This window comes from Heterocephalus glaber, unplaced genomic scaffold (assembly GCF_053883595.1).
Source record: "Heterocephalus glaber isolate CG9 unplaced genomic scaffold, H.glaber_assembly_v1.0 deba00001504, whole genome shotgun sequence".
NCBI lineage: Eukaryota > Metazoa > Chordata > Mammalia > Rodentia > Bathyergidae > Heterocephalus > Heterocephalus glaber.
The window spans coordinates 44,410,855-44,430,116 of NW_028258324.1; the positions used below are offsets into that span (position 1 = coordinate 44,410,855).

The 19,262-nt window shown below is 39.2% G+C and overlaps 2 protein-coding genes across 13 annotated transcripts in view; one reads left to right on the forward strand and one right to left on the reverse strand.

Moving 5' to 3' along the window:
• Pdcd10 (programmed cell death 10) overlaps nucleotides 1-16,587 on the reverse strand; it is a 42,671-nt gene extending 26,084 nt beyond the window's left edge. The window contains exons 1-2 of one of the 5 annotated variants that reach the window (XR_015440941.1): nucleotides 15,629-16,587; nucleotides 14,875-15,010 (exon numbers count right to left, since the gene is read on the reverse strand). The gene's annotated coding sequence lies outside the window, so the exon portion shown is untranslated. The remainder of the gene's footprint in view (nucleotides 1-14,874; nucleotides 15,011-15,628) is intronic. The other 4 variants (XM_087186486.1, XM_087186487.1, XM_004834552.4 and 1 more) reach the window with 4 other exon arrangements.
• The window catches only part of Serpini1 (serpin family I member 1), an 82,203-nt gene continuing 79,318 nt past the window's right edge, over nucleotides 16,378-19,262 (forward strand). For 2 of the 8 annotated variants that reach the window (XM_087186481.1, XM_087186484.1), the window contains exon 1: nucleotides 16,378-16,561. The gene's annotated coding sequence lies outside the window, so the exon portion shown is untranslated. Of the gene's footprint in view, nucleotides 16,562-16,650; nucleotides 16,840-19,262 lie in introns of those variants that run through there. The other 6 variants (XM_087186483.1, XM_087186482.1, XM_087186479.1 and 3 more) reach the window with 4 other exon arrangements.

Below are 19,262 nucleotides of genomic sequence, written 5' to 3' on the forward strand. Positions count from 1 at the left end.
TGGCCTACATCAAACATAATCACATTTTAATACTGTTCCTATGAAAAATGCTCCAAAAATGACCATTTAGAACTGAAATTTTTAGAATACATATTCACAAACTGAGGCCACTCAAGAGTTTCAATAGCATTTACATCAGATTACAAATCAAGGATACCAGTAAAGCTTTTAAAATACTGAATTATTTTGCCAATTTTAATTTAAGTTAAAATATGCTTCTGTTAATCTTTCCACATGGTTCTTCATTTAAAATCATTGAATGAACAACGTGCAAATACTTCAAGTTACCAAAGAGACTGCTATGGAAAATGCAAGGGTCTGATGAGTGAGTGAAGTCTGAGGTCCTGTCCCTTTCACAAGCTTCCTTCCTTTCAGCACGGGTGTGGTGAAGCCTGAAAGGCGAGCAATCCATCAACAGTTTCAATCCTGTAAGGGGTAATAGTCTCTGGGGTGGGTGCTGATAATGTACAAGACTGAAGATCACAGATTATAAATTCCAAATCTGGAAGAGCTTTAAAAAGTGATCTCACCTACTTCAAACCTACAGTAGAAATCAAAACTCAAAACAGTATAGCCATTATGTGGTGGCTCACACCTATAATCCCAGCCAGCATTCAGGGAGGCTGAGCTGGGAGGATCACCACAAGTTCAAGGCCAGCCTGGGCTACAGAGAGTTCAAAGCCAACCTGAACTACATAGGGAGACCCTCTCTCAACACAAAAATAACAACAAAACAAAACAAAATGGTACAGTAACTAATCCATGGTCACAAATTCTAATAATAAATTTAAAAATTTAGCGTCAGTCCTATGATAACATAGTCAGAACTATATTATGTTTGCCATTTCAAATGTGTTATTTTGTTGGAAAACTTTTCAGTTCAAAAGAGGCTTTTAATCTGAACTGTTAGTATCCACAGTATAAAAAAAAACAGAACTGCAAATGATAAGAACTTAAAAGGCATACTTTTAAACATATTTTTTCTGGAAAAATATCCTTTTTAATACAGGAATACCAATACATAAAGTATAAGCAACCTTCTCATTTATACTTCTCACTTGTTTCTGTGAATATTCAAAATAGCCCTGCAAATTTCTCAAGATGAAACAGCTTTAAATATCTTCCTGAATTTAAGGCAATTATGGTTTCTCACACACACACACACACACACACACACACACACACACACACACACACACACAAAGACTCGTGGCCACTAAACTGCCAAACTATTAATCGTTTATATTTCTGCCTACTTAACCAACTCCAGCCTGCTCATTTAAAGCCACACTCAGTATATCTCAGGTCTCAGAATCAGCATTTCCTGAAACAGTCTCCCCTTACTCCATCTGGGCCGTAAGATAACTACAGCCAAAGCTATTTACTTCCAACGAAGAGGAGTGGACAAAGAGAAATCCTTGTTAGTAGTCCCTGCCCTTCTTGGGTAGAAAAATGTTTCTTTAATAAAGTAAGTTCTACACTTAAAACTCTTGCAGGCTTATCCTTCTCATTCTAAATCTATATTATTCCTATAATCTCCCTCACTAAAAAGGGAGACTCATTTATTTACGTTAGACCTTCAACAAAATGTTCATGACCATGCAGTTTAAAACAGCTTACTCCTTCTAGCACCAAACAGAATCCATGTTTATATTCCCATTCATATGTGCCCTGCCTTTTCCCACAGATACAGCATAACAGGCACATAAAAGACAATGTCTGATGAAGAAATAAATGGTATAGGCAATATCTTGCTAATTCTTTTCAAATATTAAGCTTAACAAAAATACAAAAAATCTAATGCTATAACAAATCTAGAACCAATCATGTTTATCAGTTATTTTTTAGTTACCTCAAGCTCTTTCTACTATATTAAGCTAAGAGACTATAACGAACAAATAATTGCAAATAAAAGCAGAATTGCAACAGAAATTTACATGAAAATAAAATGAAAGATACATCAGGTATTAAATTCTAATGCATTTTTTTTTTTATTGGGGCTTCGAGGAAGCCTTTTAGATCCTGGGAACACAACTGGTATAAATGTAATGATTAAGAAGATTCTAGGGCTGGGGATTTAGCTCAGTGGTTCCGGCACCTGCCTTGCAAGCGCAAGGTCCCAAGTTTGATCCCCGGTACCAAAAAAAAAAAACCAAACAAAAAAAACCCAGAAACCCAAGATTCTAAAGTATAAGAATTTCCAACATAGGTTAACCTTGTTTTATATGTAAGCAAATTCCAAAGTTATCCAGCTTTTAGCAGAAAGTAAATCTTCCTCTATTACAAAGTACACAAGTGCTTACATTTCCAAACTTTGGAAGACCTAGGCCATCGCAGTTACTTTAGCACTTATTAAAAACATTCATCCCCAAGACCATTCAGAAGGGACCAGGAATCTGTTTTTAGCTGATGACCCAGATGATTCTCATGAACAGAACAGGCTAGGAACCACTGATATGGAAGGAACAGTAGAAAAATTAGCTGCTAAGGGGAGCCTCTGGAATACAAGTACAGGTAGGTAAAACTAAGTCCAACAAGCATCTTGGGGTTCATGGGTCTAATTATGTGGAAATTTCACTTAATCACTAGCTTCATTTCCCTATCAGAAACAAAAAGGGGTAAAGGTACATCATCTTAAAAGATCCTGTTCCTTTAAAACTCAGTGATAATAAGATTATATTTCTGTTACCAACTAAAGGTTCAAAAGTAGTTTTGTGGGAAATTAAAAAAAAAACTCATCAGATCATAAAAACTAATTTAAATTTTAGTAACGAGGTCTTCCCCAAGAATTGATTGATTCGAGGTTTCAATAACCCCTTTCTTGGTTTCTGTCCACAATAAAACATCGAGAATCATAAACACCAGGGTCCTAGAGAGACCAGACTTTTTCCAAGACTGTGCAGATCACAAGATAGCGATTTCACATACTGGGAAAGGTTATCATTTGCCATCATAACCTTCATGCCTTTCTCATGTCAAAATGCTGTAGAGTCAAAAATTACAGGAGGAAGCTAGGAAAAAGAGAGGCAAAAGAACAGAGTAAATAGATTTTACTTAAACCCAAAATGAGCTTGAAGACTTCAGGATATACTCCAATCTTTTTCTGCAAATTGCATTTACTATAATTCAAGGAATTCTATTTCTACAGTTTTATTTTTTAATAAGGTTATACTGAACTCAACTTCCCTGAACATAACAGTGTAGTAGTTACAGAATTTTGTATTTAGGGAAATCTAAAAGTAATCTCTATAGGAGAGTACAGAGAGCACTTTGGCACTGTATTTTTTATGTGCATATAAATTTTTTCTAGGCTTTTTAAAAATATCAAATGGACAATCTGTACACAGATATACAGAGAAAGAGCCCAACAATTTCTGTAAAGTTTGGCTCAAATTCTGTTTCTGTCATTTTAAACCATCCTGTTTCTGAACTAGTCAATTCATAGCTCTATGGTTTAGTTACCTGCTTTAAGATCAGTAACAACTAAGCTATATACTTATGAGGAAACAGCTAAAAGATGAGGTAATTTCTAAACCAAACCATAAATTTTGCTATCAAGAATTGTATTTTGCCTCTTTTAAATAACTATCCAAATAAAGTATACATTCTGTAATGAATTCTCACTTCACTGGAAAGCCTAACCTACTTAATCAAATCTGCAAGGCATTCTTTTTGTAAAAATCATATTTTTCAGGTGTCTGATATCAAAATTTGCTATGGTTTATATCCAGATGTCCCCATAAAGCCTCATACAATCATAGGGCAGGACCTCTGGAAGGTGATGAGGTTATAGCAGCATTACAAATCACTTGCTGTTAGGAGCTGGGGCCTGGAAGTCAGAGGCAGGCCACTCCGGACAGGACATAGAAGGATATACTCCCTTCTCAGCTTCACCCTTCATCTCTCTGCTTCCTGTCTGCCATGCCATCCTGCCTTGGAGCAAGCAGAGTAGGGACTGAAAGGTGAGCCAAAATAAACCTCTCCTTCCTTAAGCTGTGAGTGTTGGGTATTTTGTCCCAGAGATGAGAGAAGAAGCTAAGACAGATCTCATCTCGGTACCAGTGATATGGGGTCACTGCTGTGAGGCTACCTGACCATGTCATTCAGAAGCTGCTCCAACTGGTTCAGGCTAGCAGTCTGGAAAGGTTTGGAGACGCCTGCTAGAGAAACAGCCCTAGAATGTTGTAAGCCAAGCTTGATGTGTGCTGTTCGGAGCTCAGAGGACCAGAACGCTAGTAAAAAGGCAACCAGTAAAGACCAGGCTAAGGAAGTTTTAGCTGAGAAGAACTCCACTAGCAGTTGGACTTGACACCATGTGTGTTATGCTTGGGCAAAACATTTGTTTAAATTTTGCTTATGTCCTAAGACTTTGCAGGAGATAGGTGGCTGACTAAACTGGTGGAGGAAATTTCAAGGCAGCTCAGTATTCAGGCTAGGACATGGCTACTGTTGGGGGCTTTTAGCAAGTTCTACATTGTAAATCAAGAGCAAACAGCAAAGCTGAGTGATTTTAAATGTTTTGAGTTTCACCAGAAAGGAAGCTCCTGTAAAGTCTGGGCCTGTAAAGTTTTGGCACAGGACAACTTGGTGACTGAAAAGACTAGAATTAAAAAAGAAGCAAGATCCTTTAAAATAGGACAATAGAAAAGATGGCTTAAAGGCATCATAGAAACTAGCAATACCCAACCCTTCACAGGCTCAAACACAGAGACTTGAATTTGAGAAGAAAGCCCCAGCGCTTGCTGGAGAATGGCCTCTCAGAAAACCTGTTCCTATGCATACATTTCATAGTGCTGCTCATTTATCTAGGTATTCAAGAGGCATCTCCTGCTATGATTTAAGGGGGCCTGGCTACTGCTCAAGGTGGCCACAGATCTTGATATCATCCACACAGTGCTGGCTTTATAGGCATGCAAAATGCAAGAGTTGTGAGGTCATGGAAGCTTCCACTAGGATTTCAGATAAAAGTCTATAGGCCAGACAGTGTGCCCAAGAGGATGGTACATGAAGCTGTGAGAAAGAAGCCAAAAGTGCGACCAAGGGAGTGGAAGAAGCCAGCAATGAGGCACATCTGAGGACAGCCTCAAGGACTGAGCAAAGCCAAGCCAGAAGTCATAAGGGCTAAAACCACCAGCAGTCTTGTAGAGGAGGCACCATACAAGCCTAGTAGAGTTCACAACTCACTGCCACAACTTACCCTGGGTGATGAACATGGAACTACTGCATTTAATGTTTGTCCTGCTGGCTTTTGGTCTTACTTTGGTCCCACTGGCTTCTATTCTTCTTTCTCCCTTTTGAAATGGGAATGCTTATCCTTTGGTATTGTATGTTGTATTTAACTTCCCTTTTTGATTTTTACAGAGGCTCACCTCTAAGAGTTGCTTTGAGTCTCAGGAGACGGGACTTGTACTTTTCAGCAATAGGACTGATAGCACTCTGGCAACTCTTAGAGATGGACTAAACGCAATCTGCATAAGGAGATGTACTTGAGTCTTTTGGGGGCAGGAGCAGAATGTTATGTCTCATATCTAGATGTCCCCATTAACATTCATGTGATAATAGGTGGAATCTTTGGAAGGTAGATGGATTAGAGACATTACAGCTGATGTGCTGTTAAGAGCTGAGGACTGATAAGAAGAAGCATCACTATGGGCAGAACACAGAAGGTTATACTTCCCTTCTCAGTTTTCTCCCTTTAAGTCTCTCTTTTTGTACACCATGCCATGAACAGGTCTCTGCCATGCCCCTCTGATATGCCATCCTGCCTTGGAGCCAGCTGTATATGGGATTAAACGTGAGCCAAAATAAACCTCTCCTTCCTTAAATTGTAGAGGCCTGCTATTTTGTCCTGGCAATGAGAGAAGTAACTAAGATAAAACTAATTATCTTTATTAACTCAATTTTTTTCTTTTACAAATAAAAGCAAATATATATTTTCTTCAGTATCTCTGTAAATACGACTGATGAGTGTTTAATGAGTGTCTTAGTTATTACTTTCTTATTGCTGGGACAAAATACTCGACACCCATAAATTAGAGGAAAGGTTAACTTTAGCTCACAGTTTATGGAGGTTTCTGGCTGGCTCCAAGGCAAGGCAGTATGGAAGATGGGCATGGCAGAGAAGAAACAGTTTATGGTGTGGCAGACATGAAGAAGCAAAACTTCCTTCTTTTTTATTCCACTGAAGCTATAAATCTTTGCTTGGTGCCACCCACATCCAGACTGGGGCTTTTCTCTTTAGTAAATCTATCATCTACACCCAAAACTAAAAACTATGCCAAACCAATCAGTGGACTAATCCAGTACCACACATCCATGATCCACCCACTTCCAAAACAACCCCATCTATGAGTGTATGAGGCTTTGGGGGTGGGGGCAATCAAGATATAAGTCATAATAGTGAGCTATTAAGTAGCAAAAATTCTAAATAAAACATCATCTGAAAGTTTAGTTTAAAAGACTGTAAATAGATTACATTAGTAAATTAGATCATAATGCCTCAAGATAGAAATGTGCCTCATTGTAAAAGTGCTCTGTATCTAACTCTATTTGTCATTCACTGCTAATCCCAGTATGTTGGTTATAAATAGGTATTCCTTAACTGACAAGCCAACTTAATTCCAAACATGCTTACAAATCAATCCCTTGAAACTTACAGTCTATTTTTCAAGACATGATATAGTTTGGATTTTGAATGATTCCAAAGGTCCATGTTAAAGGCTTGATCCCCAAGAAGGAATACTGGAAGGCAAAACCTTTGAGATGGGGTTTACTGGAAGATCATGCTGTATGTAGGGGGTACACTTAATGGGAACTGAGAGACCCTAGAACAGTGATGGTAAACCTTTTAGAGCTTTCAATGATAACAGCTCAGTGTGGCACATGTGCCACAGGTTAACTTCTACTGGCCTAAATCTTCCTCTTTCCCTTTGTCCCTAGCTCATGATGGAAGTGGTTTTGCTCTGCCATGCAACGCACCATGATGTACACGCCCAAAGTGACAGTCCCAAAGTGACAGTCCCATCAATTAGAGCATGGAACTTCCAAAACTATGAACCAAAATAATCCTTTTCCCCTTAGAAGCTAGTTATCTTATGTATTATGTTACAGTAACAGGAAAGCTAACTAATACAGATAATTGGTACCAAGAAGTGGAGCTGTTGACAATAGCTGTACCTGAGACAATCTGGAGAGCTTTTGCAACTGGTTTGCAGAAGTAGTCTGGAAAAATTTGAAGAAGCCTATTAGAGAAATTCTAGAATGCTGTAAGTGGAGCTTAATGAGTCAATTCTGGTAGGGACTCAGATCAAAATGCTGAAAGGAACATAAATGGTAGAAGCCAGGCTGATGAAGTTTCAGATAGAAATAAGGTCTCTTGGTAAATGGAATAGAGGCTATCTTTGTTAAACATGGCAAGAAAAATAGGCTTCATTTTGTCCATTCTAGCACTTTGTGGAAGACTAAGGTTAATAGCAATAGACTAGTTTACTGGGTACAGGAGTTTTCAAGGCAGTAAAGCACTCAGGCTGCTTTTAGACTAAAGTAAAAATCAGGAGCAAAGATGTGCAGAAAAAGAAAAGATCTGAAAAATTCCCAGATTGGCCAGAAAGGGAATATGTATGAAAGTACACTCAAGGAAGGTAGAGTTGCCAGCAAGAATAATAATTTTTTAAAAAGATGCTTTGCACTGGGATAATAGGAAAGATGGCTGAGGGACTTCTTACAAATCTACAAGACCATCCCACTCACCACAGGTTGAAAGACCTAAAAATGCAAATGGTTTTCAAATACATCCCAGGGTAGAATCTTTTGAGAAAAGAGCTGTGGGGCGCTCTGCTGCCCAGAATCACTTAGGGAATTATTTCCCTGGGATTCATTTTCCATGTTTGGCCAGCAAGGCACTTAGAGGATGCTATAGCTGTGGTTTGTGCAAATCTTCAAGCAGGTCCAGGCACAGCTCAAACTCATATCCATGTAACGCTGATTTTGCACTCATACAGAATACAAGAATTATGGGACCATGGTGGGCTGCATCAAGACTTCAAAGGAATATCTGGGAGGCCAGGAAATATGTTGTAGGACTGGAGATCCTGCAAGCAGCCTCTCACAGAGCAAGGCATGGAGCTGTGAAAATGACGCTTCACACAATGAAGGGAAAGGTGCCAACAATATGCAGCATTCCTCACAAAAAGCTGTATTCACTGAGCAAGCCCTTTAGGTGGCAACATAAGGCTGTAAGGGTGGGGTTGCGCAAGCCCTTGGAAGCCCATATTCTGCCACATTGTCCCAGATGCTGCATGGACATGGAGCCTTAGTATTAATGTTTGCCCTGCTTGGTTTTGCTCATGTCTTTGGACCAACTCTTTTCTATTCCTCTATTCCACCCTTTTAAAATGAAAATGTGTACCTTACACCTACTGTATCACTGTATATTGAAAGTATGAAGCTTTCTTCTTAAATTTTGTAGGGGCTCACAGCTGAGCATCCCTGGAGACTCATAGGCTTTGAACTTGGGACTCCTGAGCAATGCTCTAGCAGTTAATACTTTGGGACTCTTGGAGATGGACTGCATGTGATTTGTTTTCTGACATGGACATGAACTTTTAGGAGCCAGGAGCAGAATACTGTTGTTTGGATCTTGTTTTTGGTACTAGGGATCGAACTTGGGTCCTTCCACTTGGAAGGCAGGTGGCGGAACCACTGAGCTAAATCCCTGCCCCTTGTTCTTTGGATCTTGAATGTCCCCCAAAGGTCCTTGTGCTTAAAAGCTTGGTGCCCATTGTGGCAATACTGGAAAATATGGAGCCTTGAGGTGGGATCTAGTGCCCCTAGGGTCATTGGAGATTGTCCTGGACTGTGGGACCCCATCCACTTCCTCACTCTTTGTTCCCTGCCTCATGAGGTGAGCAGTTTTGCTCCACCATGTGCTCCTGCTATGGCATGCTATCTTACCAAAGGTCCAAACCAAGGGGGGCAACCAACCATGGACTGAAACCTCCAAAACTCTGAGTCAAAATATACCTTCTCTCTTTAGAAGTTAAAACCATATTATAGTGAAAGAAAGCTGATTAACACAAGATAGTTAAGATTCCAAAAAAGACTGAATAATTCAGTTACCTGAAGGAAAACAGGAATAGGAATGTTTCAATTATACCTTGCAATGTTAAGAGAGTTGTTACTAGAGAGGTGAGCAGTTTTCTCATCTGTGAGATGTTAATAATGGTATCATCTATCTCTTAAGGTTGTCGTGAAGATTTAAAGTATTATTATGGAGAACAGTTTCTGGCACATAGTAATTATTTAATATTAGCTATTGTGATTAGGTAGAGAAAAATGCCCATGCAGTCTCAGCTGGGATGACAAAATTAGAAATCTCTAGAAGTCAGACCTCCTCCACATACCCCCAGCCAGGGTATGAAGGATGGTACAAAGCCAGAAAAACTGATAAATTACTTTAAAACCTCTTAAGACAGAACTTCGTTTTTCAAATAAAATCTTTTATATTCCCATATATGACAAAGAAACATCCTCAACTGCTCTTTCATCTAATAAGTATACTTACTAAATATCAATGGTTTACCAGTCCTACTCTTTCTCAGGAGCTCTTACTCACCTCTTTCTCTGTAGTTTTAAAACCACTTGTCTAAATCTATCACTACACAAGCATTATGAAATACAAAGGTGAGTGGCCCTAATAGGTTAAGGGCCACTATAGGTTAATAAACCCATATTTTTCCATAACTCAGTTCAGGATTTCTATCTCTAAACAGTAAATTTACCCTTACTCTTATCATACATGCTAAGGCATTTAAGAAACTTAACATATTCTAGTCCAATCTCTAACCTTCACAAATCAGAAATAAAAGTTCACAGAAATTTACATTAAGAGACAAAACAGAATGGGGACATATTTCACCAAATAAGCTATTATGCCACAACAGCTTTTTTACTAGACATGTGTGGCAGTAACCCATACTGAACTACCTCTAAATTCAGCTGCTCCGCTCTTTGTGTCATCCATGGCTTAATCAGCATATAGCCAAGACCCCCAACCTTTACATAAAGTGTATGGAGATTGATCAGGAATGTTACTAGCATAAGTATGGAGATCCTTAATTTGGTACTGCTAAGACCTCTAACTCTACTTCAGAGTTAAATGCATCATGTCACATATTTTAGGGAGCTCTAGAGCATGAACTCGGGACTTGAATGACACATGGCATTAGTGCCTCTAATTTTGGAACCTAGATGCCTCTCTCCTCACCTTAGTCCTGCCCCTGCACAGAATACACAATGGCTATCTAATACTAATATTACAACGCAATAGCACTTGCATAGCATATTTTTAAACCTTTTCTCCCTTATTTGCCAAAACGAAAGTGTACAATGATTTGGCTACCAGGAGAAATTTCCATATGTCTCTTGTGGCTTGTGTCTAGATGTGCCCCTAAAGTCTCATGAAGTCTTTTTTTTGGAATGTGTGATGCTGGGATTAAGGGCATGTGATTACTAAACCACTACATATGAATCACTGGCTTGGTACTGCCCTAATCCCAGTGGTCTGAATGGGATAAAAAGGGCATAAAGATGCTGTTGAGCTCTCTTGCTGCTTTTGCTGCTTCTGCAGCCATGAACTGTTGACCCTCTGCCACCCTGCCTCAGAGCCAGCTGATTATGGATTGAAACCTCTACCAACTGTAAACCAAAGAAATCTTTCCCCCTTTAACTTTGGGTGTCTGGTATTTTGTCTCAGCAACAAGAAAAGTAACAAACACAGTCTCCCAAAGCTAATTATTCAGTTGCGAGGAACAAACAAGAATCTGGCCATCAGAGGTTACTTTAAAACTATATACCATAATGGTGTTAAAATTACTCTTTGTCTTAATGTGCATAGGTCAGCTTAATAAAGAAAGTTATGGCCTAGAAGAAGGCTGGGCAGCACAGTAAAATTAAGATGTGATAAAAGTCCTGGAGATAATTCATAAAAGAGGATAATATGCACAGCATAGTCAAAAGTTGACAACAGAATCAAAGGGCTCATTTCCTCTGCATTAACCGATAGAAAATGAGAACAACAATAACGAACATATGAAGAACTTGCTACTAAGATATTTGGAAACAATTGATTCATGGGAAAAAATAAAAATCTTATGAGTTATGTAAATATACATTTTTTTCTATTCCAGTGTCTGCATTTTTGTTAAATCCTGATCTAAACAAAATTTAAAAGGAAAATACTTGTTGGAAGGCAAGAAACAAATCTGTTCGAGTATGTTCATCTTTTGCCCATAAGTTCTCAATGTAGTGCCCCATGAATCAACTTGTCTAAATGAATAATCACTCAATGTTTAATTGAGGCATGTGGCTTTCTATTTTTCCATTTTACTAGCATTTGTGATCTCATTTTAATTTTTCCAACATAATGCCAATGCTTTCCTTTAAAATCTCAGAGAAATTAAAAATAAACCTCCAATATTTCCATGCTGAAAATTACAATGCAAAGAATCTACTACTATGGGTCCTGTCTACTTGTTCTGTATGACTTACAATCATAGAGGCACCAAAACACTGCTTCAGGGTACAACAAACATAAAATCTTTATGCCCAAATAACAAACTGATCTTGGTTAGTTTCTTTAACTCTAGGTGCTCAGGAGGCCATTTAACTTCATCTTTCCTTCTTAATTTTTCTTAAATACAAAGGCTATTGGTCACAAGAAAAGAGCGGCTAATGAACACTGTCTTCAAATGTTGTACAATTCCCCGTTATTTGTACTTTGCAAAAGCTTAATTCATTTTTAAGGACAAACACTAAAATTAAGGTAGAACCTTGGAAGTCTCTCAAATTTTGAGGATACTGCCAAAATGTCAATTTTAATATGAATAAAGTCATATACACAAAATACATAAAAATACACAAAACGTGTATTTCCAAAGAAAAGGCCACAGAAATACCCACAATCCTTTGGAATTAAAACCCTGCAACAATCTGAACTGGTACAAAGAGGTTGCTGCCTTAGAGACGAGGTCTGACTCATTTAACATTCTCAACTGACTTCTGTTGTATAACCTTGCATTAAACATGAGAAGACAGCAGGGGTGTGCTCTTAGGGTTTTGTCATTCCTTACAACTAATTTCAGCTGGATTTCAGGTCATCCTGAAGTAAGACAGGATGGCTAAAAAAGGCAGGGAAACAAGTTTCAATGCTACAGACCAGAAGGTAAATTAGAGACTATCAGTTTCTCCCTTCCTATAAGCTATGACCCAAATTATCAAATGAACTGAGGCATGAAGAAGTAATATTTCAGCAAGGCTAAATGCCCACATAATGATCCATACATCCCATTCCCTTCTATCATCTAAAGTATAAACTCTCTTATCCATCCATTAAAAAAAAAAATCTAGTATTCATGACAGTCTACATAGTCTAAGTCAACAATGTTGCTAGAAGATGTAGTGATGAAACAGTATGTAGTGATACCACATACTGGTTATGGTAGGTAAATATGAAATTGTTCTTCAAGACTCAAGTTAAAATAAGGACAGACTTTAAAACATTTAGGACTTTGCAAAAATGTATATTTAGTAATAAAAAGTGGGGAGTAACCTTGGATTTTACAGCCAATCACCCTTTGACAATATTTCCTGAGTGTACTGGTAGGTACATAAGGCAATTTAAGTCCTCAGAAACTCAAAGCTGTTGGGTGTATTTTATTCCATTAGTGTGGTACTGCAAAATAATTCCACAATCTACTTTCAAGACCAAAGTGTAATATAATTTACCTCTGGAATTGTTTGCTTGTTTTTAAAATAATGATCTTTTTACTCTTCTAAGTATATAAGTTTAAGCAAATAAGGTATTACCTTGAGACCCACTAAAATATACAGTATTAGGAAAATTTTCAAGAAAAACCCAAAACATAAGATCCTCTGAAATAAGAACTACTTAATTTTCCAAAGTCACCCTGTCTGAACAAGTGATAATAAAGATTAAAACCACAGGAAAATAGCACCATTACGTTTCTATGGCTGAAGTTAACAGTTTGTTTTTAATGTGACTTTTAAGATAGGAGAGATGTTATACTATAGAATGAAAATCGAAAATTGTGTACAATAACTGGCTGTTTGATAGATTAAGATTAAACAAATGTGGTAGTTTAGGTAGACATAAACTGATTGTCTGTGTTAGTGATGGTAAAACAAGACTGTTAATGTATTTTCTATATGATGGTGTGGACATTTACCTTGATAGGGAAGATGAGAAATGAGCTCCAATTTTTTGCATACACCTACATGATTAAGGAAAGAACTTTTGAACTGAGGAAAATTTAGGTAAAATTGATACAAAGTACATGTTCCATGTGTATTTGTTTTTGTTGTAGGTTCAATCCTATTGCTAAATTTTCTTTATCTCTACGATCCACTAGTTTTGATATTTCACCTAGTTTACGATGGGGCAGTAATGTTTCTGTTGTTTTGTTGTCTTTCAGTCACATGCTAGAGTTCACAGAATGACATATTCACTTGTCTTTTTACTGTTGTTTGTAGCTCCCAAGTGTCCACATTTGTTCTCATTTTGGGCTTCTTGTGCTAGCTTTTGGATATCATTTCATATAGGACTTTGGGCAGTGGTGGCAAACCTATGGCACAGATGCCACAGTGGGCTGTTTGTATCATTAAAAGCTTTAAAAGGTTCACCGTCACTGCATTAGGAAGTCTTCCATATATCAAACAGCCAGTTATCCTACACAATTTTCCATTTGTTTAGTTGGTTCTTTCTTACCTGTACCACTTTATTCACGGTGCTATGTTACTTCTGACTTTATTTCATTCTATAGTATCACATCTCTATCTTAAAAGTCATATTAAAAACAAACTATATTAATTTCAACCACAAACACATAACTCTGATCTTAGAAAGTTTTTGCATTTAAAAGTTGAACTTTTGATAATATTAATAACTGCAAAGTGCATTCAAAATACAGCCTATTTTGATGGGCAACTTTCATAACTATAAACCATGATTGATTTCCCGATAGCTGCACGTATATACCTTCATGAAATACAAACAAAGAAATCCTAATATCAGTGAATATATTCCTACAATCCTACTGAAAAACTACCCAATAACAACATTTATAAGCTAGAATTGGCTATAATTACCATCATAGAGAATAAGTCTGTAATAAAAGCACTGCTTTCTGCTCAATATAAAATAAGTACCTTTTTTCTTTAATGTAAAATAAGAATGAATTAAAAGTTACAGATTATTCTAAGAAAAAAATATGCCACATCCTAATGTTATTTAGATGCATGCACACACACACACAATAAACACACATACCCTGGAGTCAAGAAAGATGAGAAAGTAAATTAAAAGCCTCAAACAAAAAAAGATACCCCCAAGAAATACATCATGTCTTTTCTAATAATGAACACACTTAATTTTCCTTGATATTGCATAATTTGAAAAAATATATAAAATAAGTTCTGTGAAAGAATTCCAACCCCAGTATTGTGTTACACAAAATGAGAGAAAAGCAAGAAGAGGAAAGAATATTCTTTTAACCGAAATGATGGGATATATTGTCAAACATTATCCTTAAATAACGGTCTCTGGGAATCTTTCATTTAACATAAGCTTAATAAAAGGGAAAATATCCACAGATCTTTTGTTTTGTTTTTCCAAAAGGTTAAAGAGAACCCTTCTGTGAGAGAGAACCCTACCTAAGGACAAAAAAAAGAAAAAAAAAACTTCTTCACTTTTCAACATCTCGTTCGATATAAATAAAACACCATTACTTTGCAACTTCCTGGACTGTCTTAAGTGGAAAAACACGCACACACATACACACACACAATCAACGTCCTTACTCCTTTTGCCAGGCAGCAGCTCGGGTTCAGAAGATGAACTTTAATTAGACCAGACTGAGATTTGTCCCTATAGGTGTGACCTTGGGTACTTCATTTATTCTCTCAGTTTCCTCATCAGCATCCCGAAGGGAAAGCGCTTTGAAAACAGAGGAGGTGCAAACATACTTAGGGAGTGCACCTAGGAGGATCAAGCTTCCTGCTTAGGGAAAAACTACATTCTTAGTGGGGTCACGTCTTAAAACTGGAACTGAATCCGTAGATCTGTCAACATCTGACTCTTCTTTCTCCAAGTCTCCTTTTCCCTCAGAGGGCATAACCCGAATCACTTTAAATGCAGATTCTCAAGCATCCCTTTCTCCTCTACTGCTTCCCTAGCTTACTAAGAAAGCAAAGGGAAAACAGCAGCCTCACCTCTCCACCCCACGCCACACCTTTAGGGGACCTCACCCCAGGCACATCCGCCCTCTCTCCTCTCCCTGAGCACCAGAGGCCAGCATCGCCCTTCCCCTCCGCCCTTACCTAGAGGACTTCCTGGAGGCGTTCAGGCCCCAACCCGGCAGGAGGCATTTACAAACCCGCTTTACGCTACTCGCGTAGGGTAACCTCGCTTACGCCCATAGGGCCCCTCTCCCAGCCCCGTCCGCTCCGCCTGCCCGAACCGAGCCCGAGTGCCTCAGCCACGGGCCCCCTGTGACCCCAAACCTCCTCTCCTCTGTGCGGAGCCATGAGGACTGATAGAACAGCCACACCTTACCGACAACTGAGGTACTGACTTCACTTCCCACCTTTGGAGCCCTCTTCAACTCCCGGATCAATTCACTCCGGCGACGCCGGAAGGACCCGAGAGGAACCAGGCGTTGTCCGGAATCCTGCCCAGCCGGAGTCGCGCAAGGACCTATGGGGACTAGTAGTTTTACTCGCCGTGATTGCCTGCTACTCCTGAACTCGCTAGACTACAATTCCCGGGAGGCAGTGCGGGCGAACCTAAGGCGATGGGTGGGGACACTTTCAGCCAATAGTAGCAGAGTTCCCTGCCCATGCGGGAGGAGGTGAAATGAAGAGAACGAGTGCAAGGAAGGGAGAAGAAGGGCGGGGCCAGCTCTCACCTGCACCAATCAGGAGGCGGAGCTGGCTCCGCCGGCGCCTCACCCATGGAGGGGGTGGGCTAGCGGAGCAGAGGAAGGAAGAGGGTGGGGGCCTGAGGTGGGGAGTGTGGGGCTGCTGGGCGGGCGACACCTCGAGTCGGGGTGTAGGGAGGGCGTAGTGTGGGACGCGCCCCGGCCAGAGAAGTCGCTTTCCCGAGAGTTGCCGAGCCCCGCGCACAACCGGCAGCCAGAGCCGCAGGCTGGGAGGGGCGGCTTGGCCGGGGCCCGGTGTTAGGCTGAGGAGGGAGCGAGAAGCCCCCAGGGAAAGGAAGCGGCCGAGCCCGCGCGCCCGCAGGAGCGGGAAGCACCCGGCCACCTCTTCCCGCTGCTCCAGCCTCGGCGGTGGCGGAGCAGCAAGGGGAGGAGCAACAACTGCCGAGTCCGCCAACGGGAGCAGTGGAGGCGGAGCCGGAGCCCTGGAGCCGCCTCGGGCGCTGCCTGGGCTGTAGTTTCCCGGGAGAGAGGAGGAGGAGCGGAGCGGAGCAGAGCGCAGCCGGGAGCCCAGCTCCAGCCTCCCGCCAAGGGTAGCAGGTGTGTGGGAGGTAAGCGCGGTGTCCCGCTCGAGCATCCGCACCCTGCCCGGAAGAAAGCTTCTTCCCCAGCAATTATAGGAAGGCACAACTGCAAGAGTCTGGCTTGAGTTAGTAAACCTGTGCAAACCCTGACGGGTAAAAGATGTAGGTTTTTGGACTTTGAGGGAGCAAAAAACCAAAAGGTAGCTTGACCCTGAGTATAAAGGGCATGGTTAGTGTTTTGGGTTTGAGTTGCATCAACTGTTCAGGGAGATCGGCAAGATTGAGCGAAGTCCTGCTTATGAAGGGTAAGTGGTTTGATACCTGGATAGGTGCGTAGCTAGTAAAAAGCAAAAATGTTGTCATTGATACAGAATTACTTTAGAACTGTTTCACTAGGAAAATAACTTCGCGTTCCTATTCTATGTCTACCCTTTGCGTTGCTTTATCAGATTGTCCTGCTACCGACCCGTTATCCAGGGTGGTTATATTGCAGGTTCCTAGAATTACAAGAGATTTGTATTAAGTAAATGTAAGCAAGAGTAGTCAGGCCAGGACGAATTCGGATAGAACCTATCAGAAGTAAAACTTTTGCTAGCAGTAACCTGAAAATATATTTTAATGGGTGGATATTTAGCTTTCCTTTCCGTGGCTCTGGAATATCGAAAACAAAGACTTGGGCTAAGCCTACAATGGGAACATATGGTGTATTTCATTGCTGCTTCTTATTCTCATTTGTGTCTGGTAACATTTGCACATTTTAAAAAACAAGAGTTCAAGGAAAGCTGTGTAAGGATCTTTTCTCGGTTTAGAACGTATTTGTAAAATGATTAACCTTAATACTGTATGTGTTATAATGGATTCAGGTTTCAAATACATGTAGTGTCGTAAAATATTAGTTTATTCTCAGTATTAAATCACGTGTATATTCCTTTCAATGTTAACTATAATATTTCTGGAAACCTGTAATGCTAGGTAAAGCTAAAAGACGCACCTAGCTTTGTGTAACTATGACAAAATTACAGCCTCCCCTTTGTAGAAAAGCAATAAGAATCTATTTGCTTAGTTCACTTTCATTTTCTTTTTGTTACAGAGTTCCCCAGATTTTAATCATAGTAGCATATTGCAGCATATTTTGCTCTGAAATGCCTTCATTGTGACAGTGGAGTATTTCAGTCTGTCTGTATACTGTAATCTGGATTGTTTTGAACTATGGTCAATAAAATGGAGTAATTAACTTCTATTTTCATACTTCTATTTTTACTTAGGATTTTGAATTTTATTTTTGTAATGCACACACATTTCCTTTTTGAGAAGAAATGACTCAAAGGTTATTATTGCCTTCCTCGTTTAAAGTTCAGTCCTACTGATTGCTACTACTGATTTTGCTACTAGTGCACTTATCAGTGTACATCCCTCTCTTCCCACATTCTCATGCACCAGAGAAATATTCACAGATCAATCTTTAAAAAGCAGCGGCCTTTAGATTGTCCCTAAGCAGATCAGGTAATTGTTAAAAGCAGCTAAGAGCTTAAAAGAAAGAAAAAACGACAATAGCCACTAAATTTAGCAGTCATGTCATGATAAGGATCAGATTGTATCTTTGCTACATCACTGGGGAATCTATTAATCCGTGTGCTGATAGGACCTCATGAATGATTTTTTGGTGGGGGGAGTGGACACTGGGGTGTAGGGAAGCTTGGGAGATTGAGTTTACCCTTGTTATTTGTGGTTAAATGAATTGTCTTTAATCAGAGCCTTAGATTTTCAGGCACCACTACCAATTCACGTGGTGAAATTGAACACTTACTGCCTCTGGGTTATCTCCCTTCCCCATGTAATATAATAGTTAATTATAAGATGATGAATTTATGTCAGGCCCTTTATTAAAGAATCTTTTTGAAAGAATTTTGTTAACCAAGTCAATGGGTAGACGATAATAACAAAATAATTTAAATTCAGGTGTACATTGAATCCCAACTATGTCTATGGGGCTTCTGCCCCAAGGTATCATACATAAGACTAGAATTTCATTAGGAAAGAATAAGTTGGTGGTATTAAAATACCGAAGTGTCCTGTTTCCAAGATTTGGATCCTTTTAAGAGTGTCAATGAAAAATAGGTTCTTGTGTCATATAGGAGGAAGACCATGTTTTTATGTGAGAGAAAAATATCAGCAGTATGATATTTGGGTATTTGTTACCTTGAACTCTTCACTTATATTTATTTTAAATATAAATATGTTTACATTTAATCTCAAATAATCAAGACTTTTCTTGATTGGTATTCAGAACGCTCATTAATTTTATTTAAAGCATTATTATTTTTTCTGCTCTTTTACAACTTGCATTTGGCTACCCCCGAGAGTAAAATATGACTAGAAAAAAAAAAAAGTAGTGCAGAATATCTCTCTTGAATTGAAATTGTTCTGGAGATGACTAACCTTAAGCCAAAAGACTTATTTAATTTTAAATTACACTATCTTTTGGACTTTTTAAAAAAATTTAAAATCCTAATTCTAAGCCTATTGAGTAAAAATAATTGAGTAACACGGATTTCTAACAGAAGGATCTATTGATGCATATGACACAAAAGAGCAATATTGAAAGGTTTAAGATCAAATGTTTTTGTGTAGATAGGGACAGGTATTAAAAAACTGCTTGAGAAACATACCCTAAGCCTGAGAGAAAAGTGATTTGAGCTTTTTTGTAGAATTCTTTTAAGTGATAACA